The sequence below is a fragment of the Pinus tabuliformis genome, chromosome 9, assembly GCF_031772625.1.
Source record: "Pinus tabuliformis cultivar Carrire ecotype Pingquan chromosome 9, CPIR1, whole genome shotgun sequence".
Lineage (NCBI taxonomy): Eukaryota > Viridiplantae > Streptophyta > Pinopsida > Pinales > Pinaceae > Pinus > Pinus tabuliformis.
Genome location: NC_142307.1, coordinates 1,879,123,359 through 1,879,142,058, shown reverse-complemented (window position 1 = coordinate 1,879,142,058; position 18,700 = coordinate 1,879,123,359).

Sequence of the window (18,700 nt, the reverse complement as noted above, 5' to 3'; positions counted from 1 at the left end):
AGTACCACAATTGATTCTTTTCACAGAGTTAATGGTAATCTCTGAGTCCGCTTCAACAATGACATTTGAGCCATGCTACTGGATCAGAAACTCTAGACATTGTTCCAGAGCCACTAATTCTGCCATATTATTTGTGGCTCTCCCCAAATGGCAGTGAAAGATAAAGATAATACTATCCTGATCATCTCTTAAAACTCCTCCAAAACCACCTGTTCCTGGGTTTCCTTTTGAAGCCCCGTCGATGTTGTATTTTAGATAGCCTTTCGGTGGTGGTTGCCAGAAATCCTTCTCTGTATCCATAGTTATGTTCATTTTGATCATTCCTTGGGGAATAATTCCTTTCATTCCCAGTTGACTGAGAATTCTGAGCTCAGTCTCAGAGGGGGGATTTTTAGGGAGATTGTGAACTGTGATACTAACTATCTCCCTGAGCTGTTTTAGGATCAGATCAAATAGTCTTAGAGGAATAACCTTTTCATTATTAAAAATTATTTTATTTCTTTCCTTCCAAACATTCCAGATGCTGAAGCTTGGTGTCAAGGACCAGGCCAAATTAAGGAACTCATTCTCTGAATAGTTACCTCTCCACTTGTTTAGGGTATTTGTGATACTACTTTTGTCCCTATCTATCTGATGAAAAATGGTAGAGAAAGTATTGTTGGCATTATGGCACAGGTTTGGAGCTATGGCACAGGGGTTGTCCTTGATGGCAACTCACTCTGGTGACAGATCTCAGTTCAGGCTCTCAGAATGAAGAAAAAGATATATACGTAGGTTCACCTAGACAAAGACGCATATATACGCGGGTTAGACGTTTCAAAGGCACGTATGCGTATACATGGACTTTCACCCAAGGAAAAGCGTGTACATGTTGGAGAACTTACTTTTGGTCCGTGGTATTTAGTCCTTGGTAATTGAACCTATGGTTTTGGCCCATGGTATCTCATCAGAAGTGTTGATCCCAAGTATTGGGTCCATGGTAATGTTTTATTATGGTTTTGGACCATGGTATTGTGAAAGGCATAAGACTATAAAAGAGGAAGGAGATCATTTGGAAAAGGTGCATCTGAATTATTGAATATCTGATAAAGTGGTAGATCTGAAATATTGGTGATTGGGATTATGGTGTAGATCTGGATCTGAATGAAGGAGGAACCTTTGCGCAAAGAGAAGGATAAGTTCTATTGATGGGTCATAATCTTAAGGCTTGAATAATAGTATCTTTATATGATTTTGATCCGTTATATGTGGCGCATGCTTGATCTATAAATCTGGTAATCTGGGTTAATTAATGTCTGAATATTTGAAAGAGTGAATTATCCTTTATAGATCTATACGCAGGTTCAGTGAAGCGAAGATGCGTATACACGCTGGTTCTGTGAGTAAAAACAGCGTATACGCAGGTTGGTCCAAACACAGAAGCGTATGCACACAGGTTTCTGGGTATTGAAGTAGTGTACATCTGTTGAGTTGTGTTCTAGTTGCTTTTGTTTGTTGTTGCAGTGTTCTGGGTTCAGAATTTGGTGTGTGGTTATTGTTACTGTGTTTCAGGTACAGCTGTCAGAAAAGTGTCTACTTGATTCAGTTCTAATTGGTGAAAAGGAGATTGTTTGATGCACAAATTCTTGATGATTGATTGATGTTCATGGATCTAGTTTGAAAATTTATGAAACGTGGTCCCTGGAAGAAACAGAAGGTTGTAGCCTTCTGTAGACCAGCACCTATGTACTAGTATCTTGGCTAGTGCAAGAGCTAAGGGGGTTGTAGCTCCCTTCCAGGAGAAGCTGGAGAACGAGAGAGGGTCGTAGCTCTCTGTAGGTTGCAGCCTGCATACTGGTAAAGGACTGCACCAATACAGAATCATTGTAAAAAAAAGTTTCTAATTAAAAGAAGATAGAGAGGAATTGCAGCAGGTGGTTTTCACCCACATTGGGTTTCTACCTTATATCTTGTGTTCTTGTGTGTGATTTTCTTCTGCTCTGTTTCATTGTTTCTGGTTACTGTTTATTTGATTCTGATACACAGATTAATGATCAACATCTGTAAGATAAAGTAAATTATAAGTTTTCATGGTATACGCGGGTTTCCTTATATGTAGTTGCGTATATACACGGTTTTCACTAATTGAAGTAGCGTATATGATCTAGATTTGAAAAAGGAAATAATTGACGTGATAATACTGATTCACACCCCCCCCCCTCTCAGTATTATTTCCAACAATCGGTATCAGAGCAGGTCCTTCTGAAGAAGCTTGATCGCTTGAAGGAAGATCCATCATCATGAGCAACTACGGGAGAGAAGCATCGATCAGGCCACCAATTTTTTATGGGACCAACTTCGTCTCTTGGAAGGTAAGAGTCACAGCCTATCTTCAATCTCTTGGTACAGAAGTCTGGGATATCAGAGATACAGGGTACACTTTTTCATCCACAGCTCCTATAGATTCGGCTGGTAAGAAGCAATATGAAACAAATGCAAAGGTGTCAATACTCTATTAGGATGTCTATCTCAATTTGAATTCGTCAAAGTTATGCAATATAAATCCTCAAAAGAAATATGGGACAAGATTGTTCTGAGCTATGAAGGAGATGAACAGGTAAAACGAGCAAAACTTCAAACCCTCATAATTTAGTATGAAAATCTCAGAATGCACAATGATGAGAGTGTGGCTAACTATTTCCTACGTATAGATGAGATTGTTAATTGTATGAAAAACTTGGGTGAAGAAATAAAAGAGGTTGTTGTGGTTGAAAAGTTCTAAGATATTTGTCCCCTAAGTTTGAATCAAAAGTTTCTGCTATAGAAGAAAAGGAGAATCTACGGAACCTTACCATGTCACAGCTGCACGGAATTCTAACTGCTTACGAAATGAGGAAAGGAGGACCATCAGACAGGAGAGAAGTTGCATTCAAGGCTTCAGGCAAAGGAGATTACTATGAGTCAGGACATATGTCAGAAGAAGAGGAAGAATCAAATTTTGTCAAGAATCTTCAACGGGGTGCTGGAAGATTCAGAGGTAAGTTACCTTTCAAATGCTTTGCTTGTGGAAGAGTCGGTCACTATGCTACCAAGTGTCCTCATAAAGATAAACTTGACAAAGGTAAGGAACCTGTTAGATGGAACAAGAAACAGAATGTAAATAAGAAAAGCTATTACACTCATGAAGATAGTGATGGACTTTCAAATAGTGATGAAGATGAACAAGGTTATAATTATAAACTTTTAATGGTTTTTGAAGATGATGATTTTGTGGATGCTATAGATGAAGAAGGTCTTTATGAAGAGATTTCTAGACTCAAAATTTGTTTAGAAGAAAAGAATGTGATCATAGATACTCTTCAATTCCAACTTGCTGAAAAGGAAAAACATCATGAAAAGTTAGAATGTGAAATTGTGGTACTTAGGAAAGAGATTGAGAAAACAAAAGCTCTTAATCTTATATTTTTTAAAGGATCTGACACTTTAGATGAGATTATCAAAGTGCAGCATTCTCCACTAATCAAGACAGGTCTGGGATATAATGAAGAAACAACTCAAGCGCAGAAACCATCTACCTCCAAAAGTTATCTTGATGCAGCAAGGAGAAGTGAACAAAGACCCAATGGAAATCACCAGGTAAATCAGGGACAATTTACCTCAAGAATGAACAAAGACTACCAGGTAAATCGGGGGCAATCTACTTTAAGGACAAACAGAAGCTACAACCAGCCACAGGTAAAACCTTCTCAATTTGCCTCAAGAATGGATGTCAATAGAAACTACAATCATTTGGCTGGTAGATTTGATAATCACAGGAGTTTCTTCAATGGCCAATGTTTCTCTTGTCATAACTTTGGTCACAAAGCAGCTCAATGTGTTGCCTATAAGACAATCATGACTAGAGAAGCTCAAAAATAGAGGAGTATGACTGGGATCATGAAAAGAACCTACAATAACTTTTCTGCTCTTGAAAATGAGATAGGATGTTCTATTTGTAACAATTTTGGTCATGAAAATTCTGAATGTAGGAGCAGGTTTCGGCAGACAACTCAGAAGGAGCAAGCCTCAAGTGCCAAAACATGGAGAATGAAGGAACCACAACCAGAGAGATGTGGTATAGCTTTATATGTGGAAGCGCAGGAAAATCAATGGTACATCGATAGTGGATGCTCAAAACATATGAAGGGTGATAAAGAAAAACTTCAGTCATATTGTGCCTTAGAGAAGGAGAAGAAGGTATCATTTGGAAATGACACCCCTGCGTTCATAAAAGGTAAAGGTTCTGTTCAGTTGAAAGAAAGGGTCAAAGCTGGAAATGTTATGTATCTTGATTTCTTAAAGCATAATCTATTCAGTGTCAGTCAAATGTGTGATCAAGGAACTGAGGTAATATTTCAATCAAATGGATGTAGTGTTCGTGATCTTGATACAGGAAAAACAGTGATCAAAGGCATAAGAACTCCAAATAATTTATACATATTCAAAGAAGGACAACATCAATGCTATCTAAGCAAGAATGATGAACACTAGCTATGGCATAGGAGATTATGGCATCTTAGCTTCTCACAGATAAGGAAAGCATGCAAATACCAGGTAGTTCGTGGTCTTCCAGACATCAGAATTCCAGACAATACAATATGAAAATCATGTCAGTTTGGTAAGCAAACTAGAACTAACTTCCCTGAGAAGGAAGGATCAGCCAGTAGACCGCTTGAACTTGTCCATACTGATGTATGTGGTCCATCTAGGAAAAGGTCATCTCGAGGAGAAGAATACTTTATATTATTCATTGATGACTATTCCAGGATGTGTTGGATAGGACTTATGAAGCACAAAGACAAAGCCTTTGAAAAGTTAAAATCACTCAAAGCCTTGGTGGAGAACGAATCAGATCATAGAATCAAATGCCTCAGGTCTGATCGAGGAGGAAAATTTAACTCGAATGAATTTTTCGATTTTTGTGAAGAACATGGAATAAGAAGGGAATTCTCTACAGCTAGGACTCCTCGGAAAAATGGAGTAGTGGAAAGGATGAACAGAACGGTTCAACAAATGGCTCGTGCTATGCTTGATGAGTCTAGAACTCCCGCAACCTTCTGGGGTGAAGCCGCATTTGCTGCAGTTGTTATTCTCAACAAGACAAATGTTCGGGTGAACAACACTCAAACTCCTCATGAGCTCTGGTATGGTGAGACTCCTTCGGTAAAATATTTCAAAATTTTTGGAAGCAAATGCTATATCAAAAATACTGATGAAAATCTTGGCAAGTTTGAACCTAGAGCAGATGAAGGCATTCTTCTTGGTTACTCTCCCCACAGCAAAGCTTACAAGTGTTACAATAAAAGGCTTGGAAAAATTGTTGAAAGTATTGATGTAGTGGTTGATGAAGAGGAAAAGACTCCTAGGCAAGTGAATTCTGAAGATTTCGAAGATGATGAGGACTATCCTTCAACATCAAATCAGACTTATGATGAAGAAGAAGCTCAAGAGGCACCAGAAGAACAGATAAGGATAGAAGATAAGACTCCATCCAGGTACGTTCAGAAGAATCATCCAGAATCTCAAATTTTGGGGCAGAAAGAGGCAGATATACAAACAAGAAGAACAATTGCAGAAGCCTCAAGCTATTTGGCATTGCTCCCCTCCACTGAACCACAAAATGTAAAAGAGGCATGCAAAGATGAATGCTAGGTCAAGGCAATGGATGAAGAACTTGAGCAGATTGAGAAGAATAACACTTGGGAGTTGTGTATGTTGATGATATCATCTTTGGCAGCAATGAAGAAGCTATGAGTCAAAAATTTGCCTTGATGATGCAGAAAGAATTCAAAATGTCCTTGCTTGGAGAACTGACATATTTTCTTGAATTACAAATCCAACGAAATGAAGGCGGTATCTTTTTATCTCAAACCAAGTACCTCAAGCAAATTTTGAAGAAGTATGGCATGGAAGATTCTAAACCAGTATGTACCCCTATGGTTACAGGATGCAGCCTCAATGCAAGTGATGAATCAACAGCATTACATAAACCAACTTATATATCCATGATTGGAAGTCTACTCTATTTAACAGGTACCCGACCAGACATCATGCATGCAATGGGAATGGTTGGAATATTTCAGGAAAATCCTAAGGAAACCCATCTTCAAGCATTAAAGAGAATTTTCAGGTATCTTCAAGGAAATCAAAACTATGGCCTGTGGTATCCAAGAGATACAGATCTCACTCTTCATGCTTATACAGATGCAGATTGGGCTGGAAGCGTGGATGACAGAAAAAGCACAAGTGGTGGTGCATTCTTTATGGGTTCCAGATTAGTATCTTGGTTCAGCAAGAAACAAAGTTCGATTGCTCTATCTACAGCTGAAGCAGAATATGTGGTTGCCGCATCTTGTTGCACACAACTCCTATGGACGATGCAAACTTTGAAGGATTTTCAAATCACTTGTACTCCACCTATCTCCATCTCATGTGATAATACAAGTGCTATCAGTATCTCAAAGAATCCTGTCATGCATTCAAAGACTAAGCACATACCGGTCAAGTATCATTTTCTCCGGGAACAAGTGTTGGAACAAAAGGTAAAATTGGAGTATGTTCCCTCTAAGGAACAAGTTGCTGATAGTCTCACCAAACCACTGACCGGGGAAACTTTTGAATACCTCAGACAGAAGCTGGGAGCAGTTGATGCATCATCTTGCTATTGAAATTTGTCTGTTTCAGAGAAAAATGGGTGTACGCAAGTTTCCTGAGGAGGATCCACGTACATACGCCGGTTTATGCAGATACAGTCGCGTATATGGCAGTTTGAAAGAAATCAGTGGGGACAAACTCTGGTTGAAGAAAGTATGATATGGGTTTGACAGAGACCATCTGGCACAGGTTCAGGGGGAGCAGATAAACTTCTGATAATGCATTGTTGGAATTACAAGCTCTTGGTTCAGGTTCACAGTTGTTGATCTCAGGTGGAACAAATGCAGAGGGAGAACGAAAGGAAAACATGGTTGCTGATCTAAATAGTGATTGGAAAATGTTGCTGATATCAGTTATTGGTGACTTTCATAAGTCTTGCTCTAGATATTTCATCTCTATGTCATGTATCTCTTTTATGGTGTCAAGGTCATCTAACGGCCTATTTTGGTTTCTCCACTATGCCTGGGATGAATGATGTAATGTACTTGGTTGTCATATGTAAATTTCTGATGTATACCCACTTGGTTGGGTGGATGATCCCCACTTGGTTGGGTGATGGATGTATGTATAGAGTCTTTTGGTGATAGGAAGGTCTTTTATGATGCATAAGTCATGGATCTTCTTGAAGAACATCTTTTTGTAGATCTTGCCTACAGTCAGGGGCAGCATGGTCAGCACAGCAGAGCAAAGATTTCAGCATGTACTCAAGGGGAGCACAACCCTTTGCCCTTGCTGACAAAGGGGGAGAATGACTTTGAGGATCTTGGGGTTGTCATCAAGTCCAAAGGGGGAGATTGTTGGCATTATGGCACAGGTTTGGAGCTATGGCACAGGTGTTGTCCTTGATGGCAACTCACTCTGGTGACAGATCTCACTGCAGGCTCTCAGAATGAAGAAAAATATATATACGCAGGTTCACCTAGACGAAGATGCATATATACGCGGGTTAGACATTTCAAAGGCGCGTATGCGTATACATGCACTTTCACACAAGGAAAAGCGCATACATGTTGGAGAACTTACTTTTGGTCTGTGGTATTTAGTCCTTGGTAATTGAACCTATGGTTTTGGGCCATGGTATCTCGTCAGAAGTGTTGATCCCAGGTATTGGGTCCATGGTATTGTTTTATTATGGCTTTGGACAGTGGTATTATCAAAGGCCTAAGACTACAGAAGAAAAAGGAGATCATTTAGCAAAGGTGCGTCTGAATTATTGAATATCTGATAAAGTGGTAGATCTGAAATATTGGTGATTGGGGTTATGGTGCAGATCTGGATCTGAATGAAGGAGGAACCTTAGCACAAAGAGAAGGATAAGTTCTATTGATGGGTCATAATCTTAAGGCTTGAATAATAGTATCTTTATATGATTTTGATCCGTTATATGTGGCGCATGCTTGATCTATAAATCTGGTAATCTGGGTTAATTAATCTTTGAATATTTGAAAGAGTGAATTATCCTTTATAGATCTGTACGCAGGTTTAGTGAAGCGAAGACGCATATACACACTGGTTCTGTGAGTAGAAACGGCGTATACGCAGGTTGGTCCAAACACAGAAGCGTATTCACGCAGGTTTCTGGGTATTGAAGTAGCGTACATCTATTGAGTTGTGTTCTAGTTGCTTTTGTTTGTTGTTGGAGTGTTCTGGGTTTAGAATTTGGTGTGTGGTTACTGTTACTATGTTTTGGGTACAGCTGTCAGAAAAGTGTCTACTTGATTCAGTTCTAATTGGTGAAAAGGAGATTGTTTGATGCAGAAATTCTTGATGATTGATTGATGTTCATGGATCCAATTTGAAAATTTATGAAACGTGGTCCCTGGAAGAAAGAGAAGGTTGTAGCCTTCTATAGGCCAGCACCTGCGTACTAGTATCTTCGCTAGCGCAAGAGCTAAGGGGGTTCTAGCTCCCTTCCAGGAGAAGCTGGAGAACGAGAGAGGGTTGTAGCTCTCTGCAGGTTGCAGCCTGCATACTGGTAAAGGACTGCACCAATACAGAATCATTGTAAAAAGAATTTTCTAATCAAAAGAAGATAGAGACGAATTGCAGCAGGTGGTTTTCACCCACATTGGGTTTCCACCTTATATTTTGTGTTCTTGTGTGTGATTGTCTTCTGCTCTGTTTCACTGTTTCTGGTTACTGTTTATTTGATTCTGATACATAGATTAATGATCAACATCTGTAAGATAAAGTAAATTATAAGTTTGCATGGTATACGTGGGTTTCCTTATACGTAGTTGCGTATATACGCAGTTTTCACTAACTGAATTAGCGTACATGATCTGGATTTGAAAAAGGAAATAATTGACGTGATAATAATTATTCACCCCCCCCCCCCCTCTCAGTATTATTTCCAGCAAGTATCCCACAACCAGGTGGTGTAAGAGCAGCTGTTAAGAATGTGCTCCATGGTCTCCTCCTATTCTTCACAGACCTGGCATCTGGAAGGCCCCATAACCCCCCTTTTCTTAATGTTGTCCCAAGTTAAAATTTTCTTATGATAAACCAACCACATGAAAAGTTTGATCTTCATCCAACCTTGGTGCTTCCAGAGGTGCTTCCAGGTATTTTTTGGAACCCTGGAATCAAGCTCAAGAAGAATACCTTTAGCTTCCTTAAGGTTAAAGGTGCCTTTATTGTTATTGCCCCATCTCAATTGATGATGCCCCTCTGTTACTAAAATCATTCTTTATTTAATCAAGCCCCCAAGAGCCTCTACTTTAATTGTAATGAGGCTATCATTTGTGCAATCAATTTTCCTCCAGCTTCTCCACTTTCCGGAGTTCTGAGCAGGATCCTAGAAATCCTTAACCTTGTTTAACCCTTGGGATATGTTTCCTGGTTGAGGCTTAAAAAATCCTCTGTTAACAGCGCTGATTCTTGTTGCCATTTGTCCTCCCAAAAGAGTGCAAGATCTCCTGCTCTGATTTCCCAAAAACTATTTTTTTGAACTAGGCTTCTATTTTCCCAGGCTCTGTTCCAGATGTGAGATCCTTTTAAGTTTCCAGACATCCTTATGAGGTCATTAGTGTGCCAAGAGCTGGCATATTTCTCTTTCCAGATCCTTTCCCACTGGGTTGTTGGCTCCTGAACCCATCGCCACCATAGCTTGGCTCCAAGCACTTTACTGAGAATCTCCTGATCATCCAAGCCTAGACCCCCATGACTCTTGGGTTTACAGATTTTTTCCCAAGAAACCAGGGCCCACTTCTTCTTTGTTTCTTCCTTGCCCCAGAGGAAATCTCTTTGTATATTCCTAAATTGCTCTAAAACCCCTTTGGGAGCTGGGAGGGCTAATAACATAAAAACCAGGATGGATTGCAAAACCACCTTTGTCAGAACCAGCCTGCCTACCAAGTTCAAGACTCTGAAGGTCCAATTTTTGACTCTGTCCTGCATCTTATTAAGCACCTGTTCCCAGGTACTCTTGTGCATAGGTCTGGTTGTGAGAGGGATTCCCAAATACTTTGTGGGGAGGGAATCCCTTTGGAAGCCAAGAATTCTTGAGATATTTCTCTGAATAGCAATATTAGTGTTAAAGAAGAAGATTTTTGATTTAGAGAGATTGACTTCCATACCTGTAGCCATGGCAAATTCCTTCAGGATTTGATTGTAGGCTGAATCTTATTTGATAGTGGGGATGCCTTGCATCATGGTGTCATCTACAAATTTTTGATGAGTCAAAGCTTGACCATTCTCAGCTAATTGAAGACCTTTGATTTTGCCCAAATCCTTGGCATGCCTAATGGATCTACCAAGTCCTTCCATCATGAGAATAAAAAGAAAGGGAGAGAGTGGGTCTCCCTGCTTGAGGCCTATAAAAGGAATGAAAATCTCTGAGGGAGAGCCATTCACCAAAATTGAAAAGCTAGATGAAGTCACCAGAGCCACAACCCATCTTACCCAGTTATGATCGAAACCAAAAGCAATGAGAACCTTCTTGATGTAAATCCAATTCACCTTGTCATATGCTTTGGCAATATCAAATTGCATGATCATCCCTGCCTTCTTTTTACTAATTAGCGAGTGAACCACCTCATGGGCTTGAATAATGTTATTTAAAATTTGTCTGCCCTCCACATAACCTGCTTGTTCCTCTGACACTAAGTAAGGAAGGAGAGGTCTTAGTCTGTTAACAACAACCTTGGATATTATCTTGTATACTACATTACATAAAGATATGGGTCTGTACTTATCTGCAGTTTGAGTTGAATCCTGTTTGGGGATCAAGGAGATGAAGGAGGTGTTGAGGGGTTTTAGGATGGTTTTTCTACACCTGGAATCCTCCACCACATTCATAATATACTATTTGACAATATGCCAACAAGCTTTAAAAAAATCCACATTGAAACCATCCAGGCCTTGTGCTTTGCAATTCTGCATGTCTTTGAGAACCTCGCTTACTTCCTCTTCAGTAACGGGTTTATTGAGGTTAAGATTGTCCTCTCTAGAGACCAACTTAGGGATATGCCTTATAATTTCCTTGATGGATTGTTCCCTGTTTGGATTGTTTTCCCGAGTGATGTTTTGGAAATGCCTAACAAGCACAACTTCAATATTCTTATGAGTGTTCTGAAGCTCCCCATTCTCATTCTTTATCGAAGAGATTCTATTGTGTGCTCTATTAGCTATGGTGGATCTGTGGAAAAATCTTGTATTCCTCTCTCCTTCCTTGAGCCATTGAACTCTAGACTTTTGCCTCCAAAATATTTCCTCTTGTTTGCATAAATTTTCCCATTCTTGATGATGTTTGTCAGCCTGATCACTCTTGAATTTTTCAAATCCGTCTTGGATCAATGCCTGGTTGAGTTCCTAAATTTTGATCTCCAAAGATTTTTTGTTCTCAAATATGTTTCCAAAATCCTTCTTGTTCCATTCTTTGAGCCTGAACTTGACATGTTTTAGTCTTTTATGAAGGAGGTACATTTGTGATCCTTGTAATTGCAAGTCTTCAGACCACCATTTTTCAATGTTACTGATGAAATTTGGGTGGGAGAGCCAGATATTCTCGAATCTGAAGGGCCTATTTCTGGGAGAAACCATACCCTTGATTTCCAGTTGAATCGGCCAGTGATCGGACCCTCCGAAGGGAAGGATTCTTGCTATTATTTCTTTGTCTATAATCATCAACTCCTCTAAAATCATGAACCTATCTAATTTAGAGGCTACCTGTGCCTCACCTCCTCTTTTGTTGTTCCAAGTAAAAAATCCATTGCTCAATTCTGAATCAACCAATTTCATATCCTCTGTAAATGATTGAAACGCTAAAGAGTCTTTAGCTAGCACTCTGGTTCCTCTCTTTTTTCTGAAAGAGACTTGATCATATTGAAATCACCTCCCAAGATCCAAGGAATCCCATCCTGTCTATTCCTGATATCTAATAGGGAGTCTATCAATTTGAGTTTGTCATGTATTTTTTGAGGGCCATAAACATTTGTGACCAGGAAGGTTTCTAAAACCCCCACTGGTTGCATGACCACTGATAAGTAATTTCTGGATGCTTCAGCATCTATTATGTTGATTTTCTAGGGATTCCAAAGAGTTAGAATGCCCCCTGCTGTGCTTTCAGCTTTAACTTCTAAAAACTCAAATCTATTGAGCCATTTGCTATGAATTTGTTTTATTTTCTAAATGGAACATTTGGTTTCCTTGATGGTGATCATATCTAGCATTTCTTGTTTCATTCTATAACTTAGCATTCTTTGTTTTCTTTTACTACCTAGACCTCTAATATTCTAGGATGTGAACTTCATAATTCAATATTTGTAAAGGAGTAACTGGTTAGGTCTTTCATCTTACCTGAGTCTATCATTAACTTTCCACACTCCATCAAGAGGTCCTTCTGCTTTTTTCTACCCCTTTTCTTTCCTGCATTTCTGGTAGCTAATCCTGGAGTTGATTTAATTGTTTTCACACCTCTGTACTCCTACTTATCAATGGTTTTTCCTTTATCTAACCCATTTTCCTGAGTTTTCCATAAAAACAATTGTTGAATTCTGTTGCAATCTTCTTGGGGTAGTGAATCTATCCCTCCCGTGGTTCCCTGCATCAAGAACCCTTCCAGATCTAGGTGTTCCTTTTCTAGAATTTCTTGAAGTTCATGGTCCTCCAGATCTGTTTCACTCTGGGTCATTTCCTGATCCATCTCTAGTTCTGTTTCACTCATCATAATTTCTTTCTTATTACCAATCTCTTGTGTTGGGTTGTAGTTTTCTTCCTTTTCCTTTTCATTAGGGCCATCCTCCATAGGTTGATCTTCATTTTCCATTTCTTCATTCTCTTCCAGTGCTTGATACTTGTTTTGACTGGCCTTTTGCCCCTCATTATGAAGATGCTTTGGTCCTTTTTTGCCTCCTTTTCCTCTACTTACCACTTTCTGAAAGCTCTCTATGTCCTTCATTGCATTTTGTTTACTTCTATTGTCTACTCTGCTAAGAGGGCAATCTCTGAACAAGTGTCCATGTTCATGGCATTTACGACATCTGAACGGGATATGCTCATAGTCCACTATTTGCACCCAATCCTCATCAAAAACTTCCAGGATGACTTCATCTGGAAGGGCTCCTGATAGATCCATTTCTACACAGATTCTTGCATAGGAAGTGTATTTGCCCCTTCTTGTGGCTTCCGAAGCTTTGACAAAACGACCTAGTTTGTTGCCTATGGTAGCAAGTGATTCAGTTTGCCAGTAATCAAGAGGTAGAGAATAGAGCCTTACCCAGATAGGTACCAAAGTGAAAGTCTCTTGCTCTGGAACAAAGTTCATCATCCAAGGCCGCATATAGAGGCTAGCTGCTGCATAAAAGTAGGGTCCTCCTTCGAATATTCTGTCTTTGTCTTCGATACTTGTGAACACCATGGTGAAGAATCCCTTTGACCCAAGATGCAGATCGATGCTTCCTTTGGGTTTCCAGTGGTACTTGATCCACATCTGTAAAGCCTTTTCCGTGGGCCATAGTCCCATGAATTTGCAGATTATAGCGTAAGTCCCCATGTGTTCCCTGTGTGCCTGCAGTGCAGGATCGTTTAGCACTACTCTAGGAGTAGTCTCCATTTTGGGTCTGCATGGTCCCTTTTGTTTATTGTCCCTTGTTCTCTGGCTTTTGTCTTCTTCCTCCTTGTCTTTAGTGCTGACATTTTCCTTGGGCCTGACCCCATCTGTCTCCTTTTCATTATTATTTTTTTCCTCTTCCCCAGAACCTCTGACATTACCCAGTGGGGATTTGCCTCTGCTGGCTACGGCCTCCTTGTAGGAGGGAGTGGAGCTCCCTCCTCTGTGGCCCTCCATTAGGGGCAAACACTGAAACTCTTAGAAACCCTAGCTGTGCATTTTTCTCCCGCTCCTCCATTTTTTTTTTAATTCAACAACAAAAGTTTAGATCATTTTTTGATGGTGGAAATGGATTGAGCACCATCAACAACATCTATGGCACAAAAAATCTTGAAGTTTGATAGTTGTAACCTAGATTTCCCAAAATTTCTCTAGGGTTTTGATCAAAATCTTGTTGAAATTTCCACTATTTTCTGAGCAAAATTGTGTTTTCATTAGACTACTCTTATTTAAATTCTATATGAGATGCATGTATAAATGACACATATTTAAGAATAAAGTAAGCATCATATAATAAAATGTTTCAAATTGTCTTTTCCATGTATTCTTCATTATCATTAGCGAATTATTTTTAGGGAGGAAGAGGAAACAAGCTCTCTTATGGGGATGCTTTTTTCTAATTATTATGGTTGTTATGGCTATTATGATTTGTATCATTGTTGTGGTAAGAGTTTCCTTGTACTTATGGTTTGTAGTGACAAGAATTTCTTGTGTGCTTGTGATTGATGATATCACGACTATAGATCCATCATAACCATGTATCTAGTAGGTGTGGAGAGGGATCAAATCTCTTGAAGTGAAAAACACTTTTTTAGTACAAACCTTGAAAAAAATGTTTACATCTCTACTTAGTGCTTAATAGATCTATGGTTAATATATATCTATAGTCATTCTCTTTCTTTATATATATATATATATATATATATATATATAGATATAGATATAGATATAGATATAGATATATATATATATATATATATATATATATATATATATATATATATATATATATATATATATATATATATATATATATATATATATATATATATATATATATATATCTATATATATATATATATAAACACCATGTCGAACTTTTCATTGTTTAAATTGTATTTTTGAATGCATAAATGCATTTAATGCCTTGAAAATCCCCTTGACCACTTAGATCATGTAATCTATATAAATTAAAAAGTTGTTGGATTTTAGACAAAATTAACCAAAAAAATAATATCTTAAAAGGGGCTAAAATGTAAAAAAGTGAGATTATTTGAAACTTTTTAATTATAAGAATTATTTATTTTCAATTGTTTTATATAATATATATTTTTTTAATTATATTATAGAATATATAGTTGACATTGAAAACTTTTATTTAATATGGGTAGTGAGATATTTTATTTACAAATTACATTGTATACAATAAAATATATTTTTGTTATTAATATATTTTTAAATATGTTAATATTATTTAACCTTGTATATTGAAATTTTTATTTATAATTTACATTGAATTTTTTATTATAATTAATATTTTAAATGCAACATATTGATTTTATACTAAAATTTGAATGAATTACACATCTCTCTCCTACTACTATTATTAGGAAGCAATTTAACATTTTAAATCTCAATGTATAGAGAATTTTTCAGAAGAAATCATAATGAAGATTTTGGTCGATGTGTTTGGAAACGGTGAGTGTGGTTCATCAGCAAGACATGTTGAAGAAACAAATCTAGGAAGAAGGTTAAATAGGGAGAGAGGTCAACCTAACAACTAAAAGATAACAGTTATATTTGACCGGGACAGGGGAATGTTTAATAATATTTAAATAAATTTTAATAAAATATATATATATATGTATATTATTTAACGGCTATATTTGTTAATGGTTTTAATTTATGAATATAATACTCAAAGAATAACTAACCACATTTTTATTGAACTATATTCAATCCAATTATAATATATTAATAAATAATTTATATATCTATATATATATATATATAAAATATGGTTATTTAAAACAATATATATAATATTAATAAGAAGTTTAATCTAAATATAAAGAATTAAAATTAATTATTAAAACGATTTATATATGAAAAACTAAAGATTAGGGAATAATAAATATTTGATTTTTTATATATATGTGGTAATGGTTTTAATTTATGAATATAATAATAAAAGAATAAAAATATTAACTACTCATATTTTTATTGAACTATATTCAATTAAATTATAATATTTAAATATTTAAATTAATATCGAAATATATATAAATTTATACTATGGTTATTTAAAATGATATATATATATATATATGTTTAATCTAAATATAAAGAATCAAAATTAATTATTAATAACAATCCAGATGTGAAAAACTAAAGATTAGGGTTTTAGAAACATTTGATTCTTCTTATTTTGTTGGTATATATAATGATATAATCAAGGATTAAACTAATAATTAAGATTATATATATATATATATATATATATATATATATAGATATAGATATGGTTATTTAAAACAATATATATAATATTAATAATAAGTTTAATCTAAATATAAAGAATTAAAATTAATTATTAAAAACGATTTATATATGAAAAACTAAAGATTAGGGAATAAGAAATATTTGATTCTTTTTATATATCTATTGGGTAATGGTTTTAATTTATGAATATAATAATAAAAGAATAAAAATATTAACTACTCATATTTTGTTGAACTATATTCAATTAAATTATAATATTTAAATTAATATTGATATATATATAAATTTATACTATGGTTACTTAAAACGATATATATATAACATAATATGTTTAATCTAAATATAAAGAATCAAAATTAATTATTAATAACCATCTATATGTGAAATACGAAAGATTATGATTTTAGAAATATTTGATTCTTCTTATTTTGTTGGTATATATAACGATATAATCAAGGATTAAACTAATATCTATCTATCTATCTATATATATATATATATATATATATATATATATATATATAGATATTTCATTGTATAGTTAAAGTTTAACATTTAATTAAAAAGGGATTCTAATATTAGTAAAACAATAGAATAATTCAAAATAATGTTGATAGTTATATTATTAATAATAAAATATTGTTCATAATAATAATAATCCAACAACAACAACAAAAAACCAAGGGGCCTAGAAAAGGATGGAGAAAACTAAGAGGAGAGGGTAGGAATCCAACAGCTGCTAATTTTCCAGTCGTCGTCCCTATTAATATTACTGGAAGACCTCTCAATTTCAATGGCTTCCCTAAATTTACAATGGTGGAAATGAGGAATCTTAGCGATAACCCTAGCCTCCTCAATGAATATATGATGCTTGGTCTTCTCTGCAGGTTCGGCCAAAGCTAAAGATTTGGTCCTTCCGTGCTTGATATCAGCAGCATGTTCCTTAATCCTCTCGTTTATAGAACAACCAGTTTCGCTGATGTATGAGGTACCACAGGAACAAGGGATGATATAAACACCTTTCATATCCATAGGGTTTACGCAGTCTTTAACATACTTAAGGGAACTTCTAATGGTGCTGAGGGGTCTAAAGGTCAAGGGAATATTATGCTTCTTCAGGATTCTAACAATCTTGTCTAAGAGGTCTTCCAATAATATTAATAGGGACGATGGCTAGAAAATTAGTAGTTGCTAGATTCCCGCCCTCTCCTCTTAGTTTTCTCCATCCTTTTCTAGGCCCCTTGGTTTTTTTTTTATTATATTTATTATGAACAATATTTTATTATTATAATATAATTATCAACATTATTTTTAATTATTCTATTGTTTTAGTAATATTAGAATCCCCTTTTTATTAAATGTTAAATTTTAACTATACAATGGAAAATATCTATATCTATATATATATATATATATATATATATATATATATATATATATATATATATATATATATATATATATATATATATAATCTTAATTATTAGTTTAATCTTTGATTATATCGTTATATATACCAACAAAATAAGAAGAATCAAAATTGTATAGTTTCTATTTTATTTTGTTTTATTTTTGGGGTAAAAGATATGAATTAATTTACAATATGGCCTTGTCGATTGGTACCCTTGAAAATAAAAAACATAAAATCATGTCTAAATCTTAAATTGGTGTTACATGAATTTTCTTTTACATTAATTGATATCATTTTTAAGTAATTAACATTAAAAAATTGAACTAGACATGAGTTGGGAGAAACATATTCTGGATTCTCTCCTCCTATAGTTCCAAGCACAAGCTATGGAAGATCTTAATCCTATCATATTTGTTGGTTGATGAACATTTTATTTGATTCTTATCAATTGCCAAGAAATATGTTATCAGATCTTTATCATTTACCATTTAATATGTTGAAAAATATCCATCAAGTGTCAGGAACCATATCGTCAGATCTCCATCACTTGCTTGTAACTATGAGGCGTTATCTGAACTCTGTCAAAGGGAATCAACAATAAGAATTCTAACGAGCATGTCAGCAAAGGATAGGATTTCAAGGAGGTGTGAAAATGTGAGTGTAGACCCCTCCCCCCACAGATGGTGTCATTAGCCCCCTACAAGTCATCGATCCTCATCAAATCACCTTTGTTGTCTGATGCTTTAAATGGAACTTGGATTTGGATCCACGAGTGTGCACCCCCCCCCCCTCTATTGTTGTTATAGCAGGGGGGGTTTGCACTAAAATATATCCATTAATCCTCAAAAAAGTGTCTCTATCATCTTATGCATTAGATGTAACCTCGATTTTGACTAGCAAGGACAGACCCCCCCCCCCCCCCCCCCCTTTGTTGATGCCATGCAGGGCGGGCATATACACTCAATTGTAGCCATCTATTTTGGCCAATCAATCATATACATTGC